The sequence below is a fragment of the Pimephales promelas genome, chromosome 19 (genome assembly GCF_988280905.1).
Source record: "Pimephales promelas chromosome 19, fPimPro1.hap1.1, whole genome shotgun sequence".
Classification (NCBI taxonomy): Eukaryota; Metazoa; Chordata; class Actinopteri; order Cypriniformes; family Leuciscidae; genus Pimephales; species Pimephales promelas.
In genome coordinates, this window is record NC_142787.1 from 18,196,607 (window position 1) to 18,215,557 (window position 18,951).

Sequence of the window (18,951 nt, forward strand, 5' to 3'; positions counted from 1 at the left end):
CCTTTTTTCACCCATTAAGTTTCCAATAGACCATGTCATGGTTTTGGGATCCTTCCTTGTCTTGCTTCTTGATATTAAAATATAAGAGCATTCAGTGGCTTTTCTGACTCACAAAAATGTTTACAATAGTCTCTGTGGGGCACTTTTCGAATATATTTTTATTTAATAAATACATTTAGATTGGGGTCAGAAACAGGTGCACAACTAATCAAAAACCAACAAACTAGTTGTGGCCGGTGGGACATAGGAACAAAGGAAAGAGGTACAGGGACTAAGCCAAAACATACACATGACAGTCCTAAGAGTTTCAGGTTTCTTCACATACAGCATAACACATCACAAATGACACTGTAAATGCAACACACAGACCTGTGCAACAGTGCTCAACCACAGCTTCAGACAATAACCCTTGACAATAATTATTACCGCTTCCCAAACAGTATAATTACACAAAGTGATTTCAAAGGGGAAAGAAGTAGGAGGTCCAGTATCTCACAAAAATAAAGACAACATTATCTTTTAATTAAATTTACAACTGTTTGCAAAAACAAGTTACTGTATCTTTTGGGAAGTCCTTCTGACTCCACGGTTCAGAGTGGGTTGAATGGAAAGCTCATTTTTAAACTTAAATGTATTTCTTTTAAATAATCAGATAAAACTATAATCAGTTCCACACTACCTGGTAATTGAAAAACAATTAAAAATAATAGATTATTTCTTTGAAGCACAATTAAACCTGGTCTTTCAATCTACAACTGATGCACGAGCAGGAAAATTTCACATACTTTTATCTCATTCTTAAAGGGACAGTCCACCCAAAAATTATATTTTTTTGTCATCATTTACAAACACCCATGTCGTTCTAAACCTCCATGACTTCTTTCTCTAAAGAATGTACTGGTCACTCTTTTCCATTCAATTACATAAATTGGGAAAGTATCATAAAGGTGCGGTTGAACTTTATTCCAATCATCCGCTTTAGACATTATACTAACTATAGGTAACTTTGCAACTACATGTCAACTAACTCTGATAAATTAGCAACTACATGTCAACTAACCCTCATTAGAGTAATAGTAAACTGTTAGGTTAAGATTTGGGTTAGTAAAATAAGTTGACATGTACTTGCAAAGTTACTTGAAGAATGTATGTTGGGGAACTATCAAAGATAAATTGTTAGCCATTAGCCAATATTAAGCAGGCAGTCTATTAATACTATGATGACTGGTAGTTGACCTCTTGTTGAGTTACTTAAAAGATACTTATAGTTAGTATAATGTCTAAAGTGGACTAAAATCAAATGTTCCAAGTTTATAGAAAACAGACCCACAGTTTATGACATTATTCAAAATAATATATTTTTAAAATTAATCTGTAAATTAATCATTCAGACCAGGCATTAAACTTCTTTTTTTTACAGAATAAGGGAAGTTTTGAAATAGTTTAAAACTAATCCTTTAAATGTGGCTCAAACACAGGCTGGGCAGATGAGGCAGATATTTTAATGGTAAAGGCTTACAGTAATGATGATGTAGATTTTACCGCTCCACGGCGTGATGATGAAGATCGGAGTCAGGCCGTGTAAAGCCAGCCCCCGCTCTCGTGATTGATGGCCCAGGTGGCGAGTCAAGGGGCTAAACACCACTAAAAATGCATAGGCACTACACCCCACGCCCACCTCTCCGCAGTCATTCGGTGAGGCATACATCAACTTAATGAAAATGAGATGCTAATGCACTAATTAAAGAGCGGAGTGTTAGCCGACCCACTCTGAGGAGTTTCACTAGCTTTGGCTTGCCATTGTGCCTCAGTTCTGGTCTAAAGAACCTGAATTGAATTCCAGTGGGGTAGCCACGTGGACAGGTTAGAAATTCAACCTCTGATTCAACAAATGAAATGGCTTTCAGTGAAAAGATGGGTCTTAAGGATGATGAGTTTATAAAAAAAAAGACATTAAGAAATATTGTAAATATGCCGATGCAAAACAGTGCAAAGAAAATCCTAAAATTCCACAAAAACAAAAATGTGTTAAAAAAAATATACAAAATTGAAAATATTTTGTAAACAACAGACATACAGAGGAATAAAAAAGTAAGTTTTTTTTTACTTGAAAACAAGTTAAAAAAATGCAGAAGGTATATACTTTTTGTATTTTTTCTAAAAAAAAACGTTAACTTATTTTTTTCTTTTACTTCTTTTTATTTGTTTTCCCCATGTTTTTTTGTTGTTGTTTTTTACCAAAAATCTACTGTCTGCATCCATTCCAAAATGGCATCTGTAAATATAACAAGTCAGGTCTGACAGCTCAAACCAATCTTTTGTATATCTATAATTTAATCAAGTTTAATATAGTAAAACAAACAAAACTGTTTCACATAATCTGAGCTCTGTGGAACAATGCATAGGAAATGACTTAAACTCTATGTAATGTCACCAAATTCAGAAATATTCTCTACCCAGCTCGGAGTCCGAGGGGACAAGTGTGTGAGAATTTCACTTTTCTCAAAGGTTTGTCTGAAAACTAAAATGCAAATTGTATCTATTCTCATTCTTAAGTCTCTACATGGAGACAACCACTCCAAGTTCTTCAAGTCATAATCAGGTCCTGTTATGGGTTTACTCTCCGCTAAACATTATTGCTTTCTCTCATCTCTCATCTCATCACCTGACCACGAAAGATCAATGGTGTGCGAATAAGTGCAATTACATGAAGCTTGCAAATGAGTCTTCTTTTGGACTGGTGAACAAAACCGAAAAGTGGCTCAGCTGATGCATGCCAATGTTGCATGAATATGATGAGTGATTTTTGGGAACATGAGAACATCCGTTATAATATATCTTGACTTATGCAAATGGACTCCTGCAGAGAGAAAGAGGACAGGCTCTGTGGGGGTCAAGACATAATGGAGAACCTCTGATATGGAATTATAATTGGTAGATTTAGAACGACTAAAGTTATAGCAGAAGTTTCTGAAGTTCCCAAGGCATGTATGACATTTAATAGCACATCTATATTTAAATTTATTTGCATTTATTCATTTGGCGGATGCTTTTATCCATAGCTACTTACAAGTGAATCCACTGAGTCGTGCCTTACTGATGTTTGGAATTCTGCAACTGTTCGCTTTCTCAACGTAAAGGTGATGTGTGTAATTATTCATTAAAATAACTTCTTGATGTGCAGAGAGAACTACAATGGCCATTGCCAAGTTGATTTCTGCAAAATGTGTAAACACAGCACTGACATCAAAACATTGAAGGACATTTGAGCATCCTGACCAGCTAATGTCATGAGATTGGGTTGTCGAAGTTGGAAAGTTGTGACAAATCATGAAACAGCTTCTCAGAAAAGAACTTGGACTTGATTGTGTCCATCGGGAACAGATTGGATCATTGTGGTTTGCTAAGAGGGACTTGAGTGATCAACGCTCCAGTAAACATGTCATTGCATACTGGTGCGCTCAAGTCCTCTAAAGAAGTTCATATTTCGCACATCCTCCATTTCCTAGTAATTATGGCCTTCATGTGTGTTTCAACATGACTTTTAATACACCATAACAACTTGCTGATGAAGAACTAGTCCAGCACTAATATAAAACAGCTTGATATATGGCTCATCAAGCCTGGTCATTTCAGTAGGCATTTTTGAACAGATCTGGAGTGCTGGTGAGGAAATGGGGTTTTGCCCAGCCACCTTTGTCTTCTCCCTCCAGTGTTCCCTCACATAAGAGCCTGTGGAAAGACAGCATTGGCTTTTCTTCATGGACTAGGATGTGCTCAGGCAAGGACCACCTACATATTCATGATATCTGTGTGTGTGAGAGAGAGACAGTTTCCATCCTGCAGAGAGCCTCCACTTCAGTGATCAAGACTGAGAAAGAAAGAAACAAAAGGAGGGAGGGAGACAGATAGGAACGGTGAGAAACAAGAAGAGAGGGAGAGAGAAAAAAGGCGAAACTCAGAGAGAGAGAGAGCGCAGCCATCCAATTCATCACCGAGCCCTCAACATGACTGCCGGGCCGTGAGATTGGGAATAAAGACGCTCGCCAGTCTGCATCCAACACAGACGGCAGCACTTCAAAAGCAGTCAGCTTCACACTTCTACATACACATGACTGCAAGCATTCCCCACCAGGAAAAAAAAAGACATCCAAACAAACACCGAAACTGAAGAGACAGAGAGAACAAACTCAGAAAGCTCACCGAAGTGTGTTGCCCCGCCCCCTTTTTAACTACCATCTGCAAACGACTGCTCGGATATCTTTGTGATTTGACATTGCTTTGTCTCTTTCAATAAAATGGGCAAAAGCCCTTTTTGCTAATTAGATTTCTTGAAATAATTATAGTGGGTAATGAAAATGACCCTGATGACCTTGGTCATATGAGATAGAGGTGATGCTTTGATTGCGTTCATCCACACCATTAATTGCAGTCAAATTTGCTGACGCTTCCGAGCGTGATTTCATTCGGAACGAGATTTTTACCTCGATTCTGAACGATCAGACAGGGCGATTGGCAGAATTTTCTCTCTCCATCTTCTCGGTTTCTGATTCTATCTGATTTGCATGCTAGTTGGGGAATGTGCACACGGATCAATCCCATATCTGCTTATTTAGCCGAATCAATAGGTGAGCGTGGACCAGGTGTGGGGTTAGAATGCCGCCGGACCTGCCAGACTGGCGCTCTCTCCGTGCCAAAACAAGGCGATTAGATATTTAGCTGTTCCTGTGCCAAAGCTATTGGGAATGTGTTCTGGCTTTCTACTTCAACAGCAGCCTCACCACTGAACTGTCGTCATCTCCAATGTCTGAGAAATACAAGATGAGGTTAAACTAAAGGACTTTTGCTTTTTGAAAAGGTGCAGCTTGTATGTCTCTTGTAAAACTCACTGCCACAATGCTACTGTAAGTTGTTGCTCTCCACTTGCTAAAGTTTAGTGTGTATTAGTGCATTGCTAATCACTGTCTAGGGTCTAAAAAGCCCATTACAAAGTCTGTATTGTCTAGATCAATCAAGTCCCTTTTTAATTCAAATCCAATGGATTTTGATACCAATTTTATCTACAATGAGACAAATCTGATCACTGTTTAGCATAACACACCTCTCCTCAACAAGCCACATTGTTTAAAGTATCATTATGTCTGCTTTTGCTGAAAAACAATAAACTATTGTTTTGTTGTTGTTGTTTTTTTTGTAGTCACTTTCACTATTTTAACAATGTTTTTACTAATTTTTCTGGGCTGGCAAGTTTCAGAGACATAGAAGCCTATAGAGGAGAGAGAGAGAAAGAGCTCTCATGGGTTACTCTGGATACTCCATCTGGCACGTGTAATGATGAGTGAGTGGTGACGATTCTCTCAGTCGGCATTGTTTTCACGTGACATTTTAGTATCGCCTTAGCTCGCCCAGAACCTCGCCGGAGGTGGTACAAAAAAAAGTGCTGTAGTGCTGTAGCGGCGCGTCGATGACGTCGATTATTCGACGTCAAAATTGCGTTGACGTCATATTTTTGCGTCAACGCTTCTTTCTTTCTTTATTTTTTGCATGTTCCCGGCGGTACAGCTTGCCACACACACGTGGGAGACCGAAACATTTCAGAATAGAAGACGAAGACAACTTGAAGTGAATGTGCTATCCATTAAATGAATCACACACAGTAAACAAACCCTTAAGAAAAGAAAATTGCAATTTAGATGCGCAAACTGGGTGCCAGTGTGGTGAGACGTACAAGCTCGGGCAGATTCGGCTTGAAGTCGTACCCGGACGCGGCGCCGGGCACGCTGTTACAAAAAAAGGCGTACACACAGCCAGCCACAGTCTTCCTGGTCTTACGCACCCAACGCGTCATTTTTGCCGTGCGCACATTCGCGCTCGTGTGGAGTATAAACAAGGCTTTACTCCGTGTCAGCACGCGCTCTGATCAGTAGGTGCACAAACCCCTCCCGATTCATCTCCAGTAGTAGCAGACTCCGATCGCACCACTAACTCCGCATCCGTTTCCCTCCTCAACTGATATATTTAAACATTCTCTATGATAAAAAATGTTTGTAAAAAATATTTTAATAACACGGTTTTGGCGGTTGTAGAGTTATAATGATGGTGTTCGAATACATAACATTAGACTAACGTTAGCCAGCTTATAGTATCTTGATTTAGTATGCCAATATTTATTTGAGATATTGTTTTTTTATTAATTGAGCAGCAGAAAAAATATTCTTTATATTAGTCGTCCAATTAGTCATCAGATTAGTCGACTAATCGATAAAATAATCGCCCAACTAATCGTTTAGTTAATAATCGTTTACCCCAGCCCTAGAAAGCAGGGACAGGTACAACTTTTACACAGTGGAAAACCAAACAAAGGCGAGCCGAGTCGAGTCGAGCTGGTACTGTGTAGTGGAAAAGCGCCATTAATTTGTGTTCCAAAGATGAACGAAAGTCTTCAGAACAACATGGGGGGGGGGGGAGTAATTACTGACAGAATTTTTATTTTTGGGTGAACTATCCTTTTAAAGGAGAACTCCGGCGCAAAATGAACCTTTGGTCTAATAACAAATGACAAGTCGAACCACGAACACCGTTCATACAGTTCAGAATTTCGCTGAACTTCTTACAGTTCAGCTCACTTGGCACGTCGTTCGTGGTTCGACTTATCGAGACTGTTTTCCAAAGATGGTTCCTGCGTGTATACACAAAGTGGACTGTCTTTACAAAGTATCTTCTTATTAAACGGTCTGTACACTTACAAAGTTCTCAATGCTTCGTTTTGCATGTAGGGACCCTCATTATGTTACTGTTAGTGTGGGGCTATTTTGAGCCTTTGTTAGTGGTATTAACTAGCGATTTATTTTTACTTATTATATGCCCCCATTACAAGCGTTATACACTAACAGTTTTTAGAGATAAAACTCTTTACATTCAATCATGAAAACAAATCTCAGAAAACCGTTGACTTGGTACCAATGTTTTGCTGAAGACCAGCTTGGCCAGATTGACAGACAAGCCCGGACCATATTGTTAATGCTACCTCTGCTTAAAACAAACAAACAAATAAAACCTGCATAAACTGGTTTACTGATCTTAGCTGGATTAAGCTGACATTTAATACTTATGGGTTTGGAGTTTGTTATCCATTCATCTTGACAACCAAATCATCATTTTAAAACTAGATACAAGATTCAATATATGAATGATATTTCGAGTGACAGCAGTGAGGTTCCCAAAATTACTTTTAAAGAAGGCATTATAAAGCAAAGAGTTATGAAATACACTATATTTCTTACTGTCATTCTAAACTCTCCCTTTTTTTCTCTTTATACACATTCACGGCAACTCACTTACAGATCTGTGATGCCCTTGCAGAGGTCAGTGGTGAGAGAGGTACTCCTCAGGAAAGGGCCAGCAGGTTGGGTTTTAGTGGTCTGATCTGTGCTTATTTAGAGGCTGTGAATAATGCATGAGACGTCGGTGTGCATGGCTCTGCAGGGATAAAGTGGCTTTCAGCCCGATATCCCAGCATTCCCAGGCCCTCCCAGTCGGCACCTCAGGTGAGCTTCAGCCGGCGCTCCGGAGGTAACTTTCATGCTCTGCTGGGCAAACATTTTCCAGGTCACATTTTCAATTACTCTGAGAGCCGTGCCGACTCGCATCCCTCAGGCTCCCTATCACACAAGCGCACACACACTGCGGCCGACGCCCACTCTAAACAAGCTTTGCTTGAGGAGGAAATGAGGAGCGCGAGAGGACAGGGATGCTGGGCTCTCGTCGTGTGACACCTCTGACAAACAACGGGTTTATTCCGAGTGTCTGCCAGGGTTCTGCCAGCTTTCAGTCAGTGCCAAAACTGCAGAGGGGAAGAAAAAAACAATCGTGTCAGTGAAATCTGTCAAAAACATCAGGCTTCGGGGAGGACTTTTTTCTAAAAGACTCTTCGACCTTTTCAAGGACCTAGGATTTTAACAAGTCTTAAATTTAAAGGAATAGTTTACCTGCAAAAAAAAAAAAGTTATTATTTACTCACCCTCATGTTGCTCCAAACCCGTTTGACTATACTTATTCTGTGGAAAACATACCAGAATGAAAATTGAAATGACTTTCATGTGACAATGTGTTATTTCAGGAAATCAGGTTATCACAACAAGGAAAATTCACACATGATGATTTGATATTGAGGCATGTTTCACTTATGAAATGTTTGAATATTTGGTTTCATTTCTGTCTTGTCAATGATGTTATTTTTGCTGCCAAATTAGATCCAATAAAAATGATGAATACCTGTGTGACGAGGCACTTATCTCATGAGACGAAAAGAAACACGAGATTGGGTTCACGAGAATGAGATAAGATTTTTGCACAATATATTATAGAAATCCTCAGTGACAAAGTTCATGACTGGAAAAATAGTCTGCATGCACATTTTGAAATGGTTTAACTAATAATCTTCTAATGAATGTCATTTCAGTTCTACTTTATGAGTATGAATTATCATATGCATTGAAATACAACAATATACAAGCACTGTAAAATGTTTTGCCACAAACTCAACTGACTGGCTTTTCTCATATGATTTCACATGGGTCACTTCAGACCTTACTGTACATGTATGAGCTTCCAAAACATCTGATTGAGGCTGTGTGTACCTTCCTCTCCACAAATTCAATTCACAAATTGTAAATAATGCTAATATAGCCTATGTTCAGTTAATTATTAATTACTGTTTTATTAAAGCTTAACCATATAAATAATGGCTTACAAATGTTCAGGTAATCATCAACTAGCTGTGTTAATGCTTAACTACACCAATTATGGACAATTAAAAAGATAAAAGTGACCTAAATGTATTTACTGTTCCTTTTTTCAATTGAACACATCCATGCTGAATAAAAGTATGCATTTAAAATATAACTAAATAGTTTCAATGACCCCAAACTTTTGAACTGTAGTGTGTGTTTTGAAAAAAATCTTCTCCTTTTGTGTTCTGCAGAAAGAAGAAAGAAAGTCACACAGGTTTGGAAAGACATGAGAGTGAGTACAAGAAGACAGAAATTCATTTTGGGGTGAAGTATTCCTTTAAATGTAAGACTGCCTGTTCTCCAGATCTGCCTTTGTCTCTCTTTTACCGGTTCTGTGTGTACATGGCATTTGCTCCTGCTCTCTCCTTCTTCGGTCTGTTCTTTCTGACAGGGTGGTGTCACAGAAGGGGATGTCGAATGTCAGTGTACGGACAGACTTACACTCCTCAGCCTGAACACAGTCTTTCATTAAAGCTAGTATCTCTACTTCACCATCACGTCATCTTCACACCCGCTCCATCACCGGTTTTCACACTCATTCCTACTCACTTCCTTTTTTTCTCTCTCTCTCTGGGATGAACTCACTGAATAGTTGCACTTTTTTGTGCGTGTGCAGTATTTCAATACAAAATACCTGCATATTGTTCAGTACACCCCTACATCCATTTACTGAAAGGCATAGTTCATCCAAAAATAAAAAATTCTGTCTTCATTTCCTCACCCTCATGTCATTGCAAACCCGTATGACTTATGAAACACAAAAGAAAGTACAGTATTTTGAAAAATGCCTATATAAAAAGTCCAATCTTCCAATCGAGAAAAATAGCTAAAACTTTAAAATATCTTCTTTTGTAATTTGCAAAACAAAGTCATACAGTTTTGAAACCTAATGAGGGTGAAATAAAAATATGTTTTGCTCCAGAGTTATTATCATTAACTAAAACTAAAATTATATATAAACCCATAAAAGTATTATTAGTAAGATCAAAAGTTCTCTCTGTTAACAACATTATTGAACAACATTATTGAATGCACCTGTATGGGATATTGTCTGTATGGGATGTAAATCATGTCGAATGAGAGGAAAGAGAGAGAGCGACAGCACCACATTTCAGCGATGAGCCTAATGCTGCTTGTGTAGCTAATAGTCCAGAAAAGGCAGCGTCGCATGCCCGAGCTGGCACTTTAAATTATTCATTCTGTGCTGTTTGTGGCACGGGCGCAGGCGAAAGCAGCGGCGCTCAGCTGATACACTGACGCTCATAATCTCTTGCTGTCCACGGGAGCAGAGACGAGAACTGGATTTGAGCAGCCACAGTGACTCCCAGCAGGATGGTGGACTGGAGGCTGGAGCGCAGGAGGAATCTTGAATTCAATAACTCAATTTGTGAGAGGATGGTGTAGCCTACTTGAGTGAAATGGTTTATGGGTAGGCAGGTGAGTTAAAGTTAAGGTAGACAAGGAGGTTCTGAAGAAGGTTAAATCAAGGGTCAAGTCTTGGCTGGCTGCTTGTAACCCATTAGCCAACACTAGTTGATGCCATAACCATCTACAAGAGAAAACAGCATATTTCAGTAGCACTTTATTTTACAGTCCTGTTTCCCATGTACATACTATGTACTTATTGTAGTAATTACAATAACCGGGTAATAACTACAATCCCAAAACCTTCCTCTAACCCATGTAGTTACCTTATATTACCCAGTACTTTCTTAAGTAAGTACACGTACTGTAAGGGGAAGTACTGTAAAATAAAGTTCAGCACATCTTTCTCCATTGATAGACACTTAAAAGTAGCAGTGCATTGAATTCTTCCTCAATCTTCAACCAGTCAGCATTGTCATGACTTTATTTTCTTATGTCTCCAGAATGATGAGTCACATGATATTTGCATTGTTCTGAACATATCAAATTAAATGTAATTAAAACGTACTGTACTGTTGATGAAAACAGGATGAGAAAAACAAAAAAGTATTACCAATGCACTAATGTTTTATTACTGTTGTTTCTCTTTTAAACCAATTTCAAAATTCAAAATTTTAAACCAACACCAATTTCAAACCCCTAATTTATAGACAAAAAGATTCCCCCTAATTTAGTCAAGAGTAAAATTGCAAAGCAAATAAAAAAAATCTTAATGCTGTTTAAGTGTGATCTATTTTTTTCTTGCTTTCCAGGATTTTAATGTATATGTCACAACACACACAAAAAAAATCATCAAAAAAACGATATTTCTACTATACATTTACGATTTTTTTTGCAGTGACTAAAATAAATGAATAAGTCAGTATACACTATAAATGTAGTCAGTATATTGTCATCAAAGGACAAATACTATAACTAAAACAAAACATTTTGTAAAAACAAAAGCTACCCATGAAGATGTCGATTTCAAAAACTCACATACAATAAATGGGTATAAATGGAATATAAACGGAAATACTAACAATCTCCAGGTATTATAGACCACCTGAAGCGAAACAACCACTTTATGTTCAACACATCAAAAATCGGGAAAGTGGAATTACTCTTTCCCCCATAGGGTTACATATCGTGCTAAGTCTTTGAAGGTCTTTGAAAGACCAGGTTGGTTGGCAGTGGACAAAAAAAGAGGGTCAAGAATGGCCAATATTTCAAGAGAGAAACTCATGAATAAAAAATAAAATATACTGTAACATTTTAATAGTAAACCCAGCAACCCCCCAAGCCTTTCTTTCTGGAATGGAAGAAACAGCAGAAGTGTTATGTGTGCTTCTCCTGTTTTTCCTCACCTCCTGCGCTCAGTATTTCAGTTTATCACTCCTGCTCAGACACAGTAAACAACACCATAAAGCAAACGACAAAAAAAACAAAGGGCTTTCATGCAGTCCAGCTACCACCTCCGCTCCCTGGTACACTTATGGGTAACTTTCTTCTCAGACTTACAAAACTTAACAAGAATTGTATGGATTCAAGTGTGATGATCATCTACAGTACCACCCACCCACACTTCTGTACATACACGGACATATTCGGGCTGACAGGAGCTCTAAGAAGGGGGGGGGGGGGGGCAGGTGTCTGGGTCTCTGGGAGCCAGACACACACAGGTGTTAATTAGACAGACAAAAGTGTTTGCAGAGTCTAACGCAGCAACCCTTAGGTCCACTGTTGCCAAGATATAGCAGGGTGTCAAGGCCTGCCAGAACTTTCCATCTCTCCATCAGTCAAAGGCAGACTGAGGACCTGCAGACAAGACAAAAAGTTGATTGAGTGAATGCTAATAAGCTATCAGTTGCTGTTCTACTCCATTTTAAGCAAGTCAATCTATTTGATGGGCATTTTGGTGTTGCCCCAAGGCAACTCCTTTCTACTTGATTGGGGAAAGACACATTTCGGGTCCTTCCCAATCAAATAGAAAGGAGCTGCCCCAGAGCTGCCAAGAGTTTATATAACATAATAAATGTAGCTTCTTTAGCTCAAAAACACTATCTCTCAAGCTGGTCCAGATAATTCACTGCATTGTGAGATGTACAAACAAACCTCTATCAAAAGCTTGATGTATCATATTTGATACTCACATTTTAATGTGATTTTTCTTTAAAATGGTATATAAATAATTAGGTAACGCTAAGTTGCTTCTGTCCGGTAAGTGTTCAACTTTATATATACTTACTTTCCAAAAGTTATTTTACTTTATAAAAAAAACATCGGTAATGATAAAGACATGTACCAGGACTTGGTTTTATAGTCATTTTACTTACTAAAATAGTGTAAACTAGTATCAATCAGAGGGCAGAAGGCATGTAAGCTGGAAGACTTTATTACTTAGGCTGTTTTTCATCAGCTGCATTACTTAAGCTCACTAATGATGTTTTTTTTTACAAAGCAACAAGAAACAAGTTAGAAACAAGAGAGGCAGAAGTTGTTCAAACCTGAAAATCCGAAACCTGGTGGCTCATTTCTTATTTACAGAACTAATTTACATTTAACAGAAAAGCATGCTGAGGCAGAAAATTTTAGTACACCCACATTCATCAAGTCCTTTTCTCTTTTTTCTCTGATGTAACAACGCATTCTCACCCTAAGGCGTCACCTTTGACCATGCTTCAATATTTGACGTTTTAGGCGCCCTTTAGCGTCACTTACATGACGCGATCCTACGGCGTCATCTAACTGACGCTAAAGGAAAGCGTCTGTTAGAGGACGCGGTTAGGTTTAGGTGTGGGGTGGGGGTAGGGTACACGCGATCCTAGGGCGTCATCTAACTGACGCTAAAGGGCGCCTAAAGCGTCAGATATTGAAGCATGTCCAAATGCTTCCCAAGGCGTCAGTTAAGTGACGCCTTGGGGGTGAGAATGGGCTGGATGTAAGACATTGCTAGGACTTTCTAAAATGGTTTTTTATGGGTTTTTTTAATGGCCCCTTTTAATTTATGAGCTGAATCAACACTATCTCACGACCAATTCGTACGAATTCGACGCATGATTAAAAAGTGGCTAATTCGTACTAATTCGTACGACCTCACTCGTACTAATTCGTACGATTTGTCTGAACCCACGTGATGGTTAGGTTTAGGGGCGGGGTAAGGGGTAGGTCATTCGTACGAATTCACGTAAAATATGTACGATTTAGCCAAATCGTATTAATTCGTACGAGTAAGGTCGTATGAATTGTTATGAATTAGCCACTTTTTAATCATTCGTCGAATTCGTACGACTTGGTCGTGAGAACGGGCTGGCTGAATTGGCCAAGTTGGCAGTTGGAATTTGAAATAGTATGACAGATTGAACTGAATAACAATTCAAAGAAAGAAAGAAAAAAAGGTCCATACAGTGAAAGTGAATTCATTATTAAATATAAAGAAGTGTATATAAATGAAGTACACATTTCTAACATTTCATTTAATTAAAAAGCATTCGCTGTTAAAAAAAAAAATCGAATTTGAATGGCGCGAGTCACATGAAAAGGCCTAAATTTCGACATAATTTCCTTCACTGGCATGTTGAGCCTAGCATTTTTTTCCCATTCATTTTTTCAACAGGTTGCATTTTCTGCAAACCAGAAATAGCCAATTGTCTATAACCTTGTACTCTGAAAATTTTAGCTCAGACTTGAAACTTAGTAACGGGCCAAGAACTCTCCACGTGAATTCATTCACAAGCAGGTAATACAGATTCCCTAATTACAGATAATGGTAAATAAGTGTTCTGAAACTTACGGCAGCAGCTGTGGTGATCGGTTCCCCCTTGTAGAGCGGCTCGAGAGACAAAATTCACCAGAGAGTAATTGGAGCATGAATTCGCTCATTTACTTTGACTTAACGAAGCAGGGCCATGTACAGCAGCACAGCGCCGGTCCTCTGATAATAAATAATGACCTGTCAATTATTCACAAGACTGTCACAGGGATCTGCGGTGCATTACAAAGACTCTGTGTCCTGCAGAGTTACACACAAACACACACTTTGTTTTACCTCTCGCTCGCATGTACATGTACTGTAGACATGGGTGCACACACTCTTCGGTCTTGCTGCTTCTTTCCCGCTAACCCAAGCACGGATACACAAACTAAAAATAGTTCCCCTTTCTCTGTCAATGCCACATCTGAAAAATCCACATCCTCTCTCACATCAGTGTGTACAGATGGAGCTGTGCTTCCTAATTGAAGGTGTTAAGTGGACAGCTTCTTGCCGGAGGACACGTTTAATTAGACAGTGGATGCCAGGGGAGACATGGAGGCAGACAGAGACAGTAAAACGCGGATGCAGAAGGACACTTAAACGTTGCTCGCGTCTCACTCCCTGACCAGACACAGGCTGTTCACTCTCATGTACACAATTATCTCTGCACTCTGTTGACGGGACTTTCATTCCACAGTCCGGACCTTCACTGAGCACTAAATCCGGTTGTTCATGCTCTTGCGCATCAAGGAGACCTAAAATACCTGGAGGTACGTATCCCTTGGCATTCCAATTCATCTCGATGGCTCCCCGAAAAAAAGAAGAAAACAAACTCATCTTTGAGTCATCTTTGTTATGCCTGGTTCAGATTGCACGATTTTAGCCAGATTTTGACTCGATCCGTTTGACGTAGGTTGTCATGGGGATTGGTAAATGACAACGGGCGTCGGGGCGCAAGATTCGATCATATCATCTCGTATAGTGTGTCAAAGTGGGCGACAACCTACGTCGCGTCTGCGATGCTTAACAACATCACAACAAAAAGACTAGCATGTTTAATTTTTTTAATGGTCGTCCACGACGGTTCCGTCACATGTATGAGGTTGACCAATAGGAGCACAGAAGCTTTTCCGTACACAACTTTCAAAAATGGAGAAACGAAAGGGAGATGGTGCTAACGTTAAAAACTAAAAGTAAAAATATATAAGAAAACAATATTTTACCTCAAGTTCTCTGTGGAGGATTGACAGCCCATACTGTCCTCTTCGAGCAGGGTTCTCAAGTCTCACACAATGGCCGTGAGATACACGCAATTCAACAAGTTCACACGTTCACATGCTCACATTGAAAAGGCAATGCCGAGCAATCCAGGAACGTGTCCATTGTCGGGGTTTCTTTCTTTTTTTTACTTTTTTTCTGAACACAGGACAGCCAACAATACAACACTCATCGCTTCATCCATTGTTTGTTTACGTTCGTTTCCGGAAGTCACTCGCTAACGTTACTACTGTAGTTTGGCTTTCTTGATTACATCTTGTGCGCCGCTAGATACGGCATGCGATGGCTGGTCAGGAAGCGTGTAGTCTGACATGTGTCTTGTCCACGACATTACAAGATTTTAGGAGTCAAATTTGCGTAATCTGACAGTGACTATCGTAACAGACAAAAAAAATCGCGTAATCTGAACCAGGCATTAATGGGACCACAGGACGTTTTAATGTCACAATACATGGCTAAATTACATTGCTCATCAATGGGGACTGTTTTATTATCGTTAACAAAAAGTACTTGAAAACATTTTTGATAACTAAAATAAAAATAAAAAGGTTTAAATAATTAAAAAGTAAAAAGTTGGATCAAATAATTTAATTAAAACCTATAATGGAGCAAGATACATGATGTAAGATACTTTTACTTTCAAACCATGTACTGTGGTTATAGCACTGACCCGCAGACGGGCCATTCTATTCAGCCAAACCTTGACCATTTGCCAGGAACACTCAGACTGATGCCCCCCTGCATGACTGACTTTATTAGAAGATGGCAAGGGAGATTGTGAGATGCTCCAGCCAAGCCCATGTCTCGGGAGTCTGTGCTTTAATCAGGATGGGTCACGTTTGTCTCCGTCTGCTTGGGGTGCCCTAAAGGGACATAAAAGTTTTGTACTTAATCTTATTGTCTGACAGATTAAAATCTAGAGGGAAATGCAAAGACAATAGAAAAGGGGCAAGCAGGTTCTTCTGTGACAAATTCTTTGACTTGTGCTCCTGATGATAATCCTCTATCGCGGAGCTAATGTGTGAAATTCACTGCCGTGAAAGCTATTATTTTTCCCAAGCGTTATCTACCTTTCAGTGCAACGGTGGTCTCAGAAAGTGAATGGACAATTGAAATCAGAGATGGGGGAGACAGCTGTTTGCTCCAATCTGTCGGCCAATGGAAAAATTTTCACTTTCCTCTTAACCATAAAATTGAAGCTATCAAGGCCTCATTGGCCTCCCATTACACTTCAACCTGCAAGAGTTTTATCATATGTCAGCATCGCTCCTTCCCATCACTGTCTTAACCTCTCCTTTCTTCTCTCATCTTCTCTCCTCACATCTGCATATGTCTTGATTTTCAACGCATTCTCACCCCAAGGCGTCACCTTTGACCATGCTTCAATATTTGACGTTTTAGGCGCCCTTTAGCGTCACTTACATGACGCGATCCTACGGCGTCATCTAACTGACGCTAAAGGAAAGCGTCTGTTAGAGGACGCGGTTAGGTTTAGGTGTGGGGTGGGGGTAGGGTACACGCGATCCTAGGGCGTCATCTAACTGACGCTAAAGGGCGCCTAAAGCGTCAGATATTGAAGCATGTCCAAATGCTTCCCAAGGCGTCAGTTAAGTGACGCCTTGGGGGTGAGAATGGGCTGTGATTTTAACTGCATGGGATATTATCTTTGACAGGATTCCAACTAGTCTGACTCAAATCAAGGCTTCAAATATTTGAACTCAAAATAAACCTGTCAACTGTGAATTTCTCAGGCCCTGATAAGCTCCAAATGATATAAAAGACAATGACTATAAATGGGATCTAATCATGTCATTCCACCAAACTTTGGAGTGAAGAGAAGAGCAGATTTGAACTTTGATGAAATTTAAAAGACTGTGATCTAGATAAAAAAAAAATTGATTCAATATTAGAGAAAGATTAACTTTATTATGAAGCAACAAGCTAGGCTACTTAATTTAGCTTTTGCCACCAAGCTTTACAGACAAATAGAAAGGCGAAGAGCCTGATAGATAGAGCGACAGACAGACAGACCGATTGAATGACAGATAGAATGCTGGATGGATGGATAGATTAGTTTTATGATCTCTTTATTAACTTTTTGAAGCGTCAAAGTGGTATTTGCATTGTTGTCATTAGAGAAGTTTTTCTGTTTTTTGGGGGGTGAACTAACAGTAAGTGATTGAGACCACAATGACGAGAACACCAAATGTCCTCTCTGCCATCAAAGCGCTACAGAGGACATGTTGGTTGATGGTTCACGCTAACCCTCGAAGATACAAGGATCAAGGAAAGCCACTGCCATGTTTCATCATCTCACTCCCTGTCTCTTCATAAAAAAAAATATATATATATATCTTGGATCCATTCCTCGGGAACAGGATTTTTTTAATGACATCTGTTTCTGGAGCAGAATGCCAGGGGTAAAGACGAATCAAACAAAGGCAGCAAATAAATCTAATTAGAGAAAAATCTGCTTGTGTGCCTGTAGGTCGAGGATTAGCCAGATGTTGTTATGTAATCTATACTTATCAGAAACTACATTTTGAGTTCTGTTGCTAAGAATCGCAGATCGCACGGTAAACCTGGGGGTTTATCTTGTGACGGATGGCAATATGTTCCCGTTATCCGTTCCCCCTCTCTTTCTCTCTCTGCTTCTTTAGCATACTTTTGGTTACAGGCACTCGTTTGAGAAGGTCAACCAAAGAGGAGCGCTGGTTAGAACGCTGTCACTCAAAAAATAGACAAGAAACCTTTCATTTCCTTGAGGAACTGTGTTACTGCAGTCCTTCTCATATTCATATGGCCCTTAGTTCTGGATGTCATTTAATCACAACCATGGAAACTACGCCACAAAAAGTCACAGTCACTCTACTGTGGGTGATTGTCCAGGGCATTGCTTGTCTCTAAATATGGCTTTTCTATCTGTTTTATCGTCTGACATGGCAAATACAGTAAAACATTTGAAAAAGTATTGGCTACAACATCTTATCAAGGATCAATCCTTAGAACAAATCCTGCGGGAAATTTTATTTGCCATTTAATACTTAGGGTTTTGTTAAAATACCCTACATGAGCAGTAATGGTGACATAATAAAGTAGCCTAATAGTGCATTCATAAAAACTTTACTCTAGATTCTAGAATAGTAAATATCTCTACAGCCACTGGGGGAAAAACAGTAATAATCTAAAATAGAGTCCAGTTAATTCCAGATATAATAATTCTGAAGATTATTTCATCCTTTGTATTCACAAAATCATATTTCAAGGTAGAAATATTAATACATTCTTCACCCTTTTTCTCTCTCATTTACACTCTGTTTTATGTTGAGCTGCTGCTAATGAGCAATAGAGACTTTGAAGAGATCCATTACCATTTGAAAGGCATGAAAACAGAAATCCCTAAATAGAGTTTGAGCTTAAATGAAAATAGTGAAGCTTTTAAATAACTGGGTGGCGTATGCAAAGGAAGACGAGAAGTTGAATTTCCAAATTCTATAAACTAACAATTCCAAACTCAGGTATAAGGATGACATAAGGTTTACACACACTGAATACGAGGTGGCATAAACACCATACATAAGCGAGAACTGACCAAGACTAACTGAAAATAAGGAAACTAAATACAGATACTAATTAACAGAAACAGGTGGCACAGATGATGCCAATGACTAAACACATGTGATGATGATGACGACAAGCAGGTGTGTAGACAAGAGGGATGCT

At 39.2% G+C, this 18,951-nt stretch overlaps 1 protein-coding gene across 8 annotated transcripts in view; it reads right to left on the minus strand.

Annotated features, from left to right (window-relative positions):
* Window positions 1-10,606: 10,606 nt before the first annotated feature.
* The window catches only part of LOC120477333 (uncharacterized), a 90,713-nt gene continuing 82,368 nt past the window's right edge, over window positions 10,607-18,951 (minus strand). For 5 of the 8 annotated variants that reach the window (XR_005622375.2, XR_016147502.1, XR_016147499.1 and 2 more), the window contains 2 exons: window positions 13,990-16,091; window positions 10,608-12,014 (listed from right to left, as the gene is read on the minus strand). The gene's annotated coding sequence lies outside the window, so the exon portion shown is untranslated. Of the gene's footprint in view, window positions 12,015-13,989; window positions 16,092-18,951 lie in introns of all 8 variants that reach the window. The other 3 variants (XR_016147504.1, XR_016147503.1, XR_016147500.1) reach the window with 3 other exon arrangements.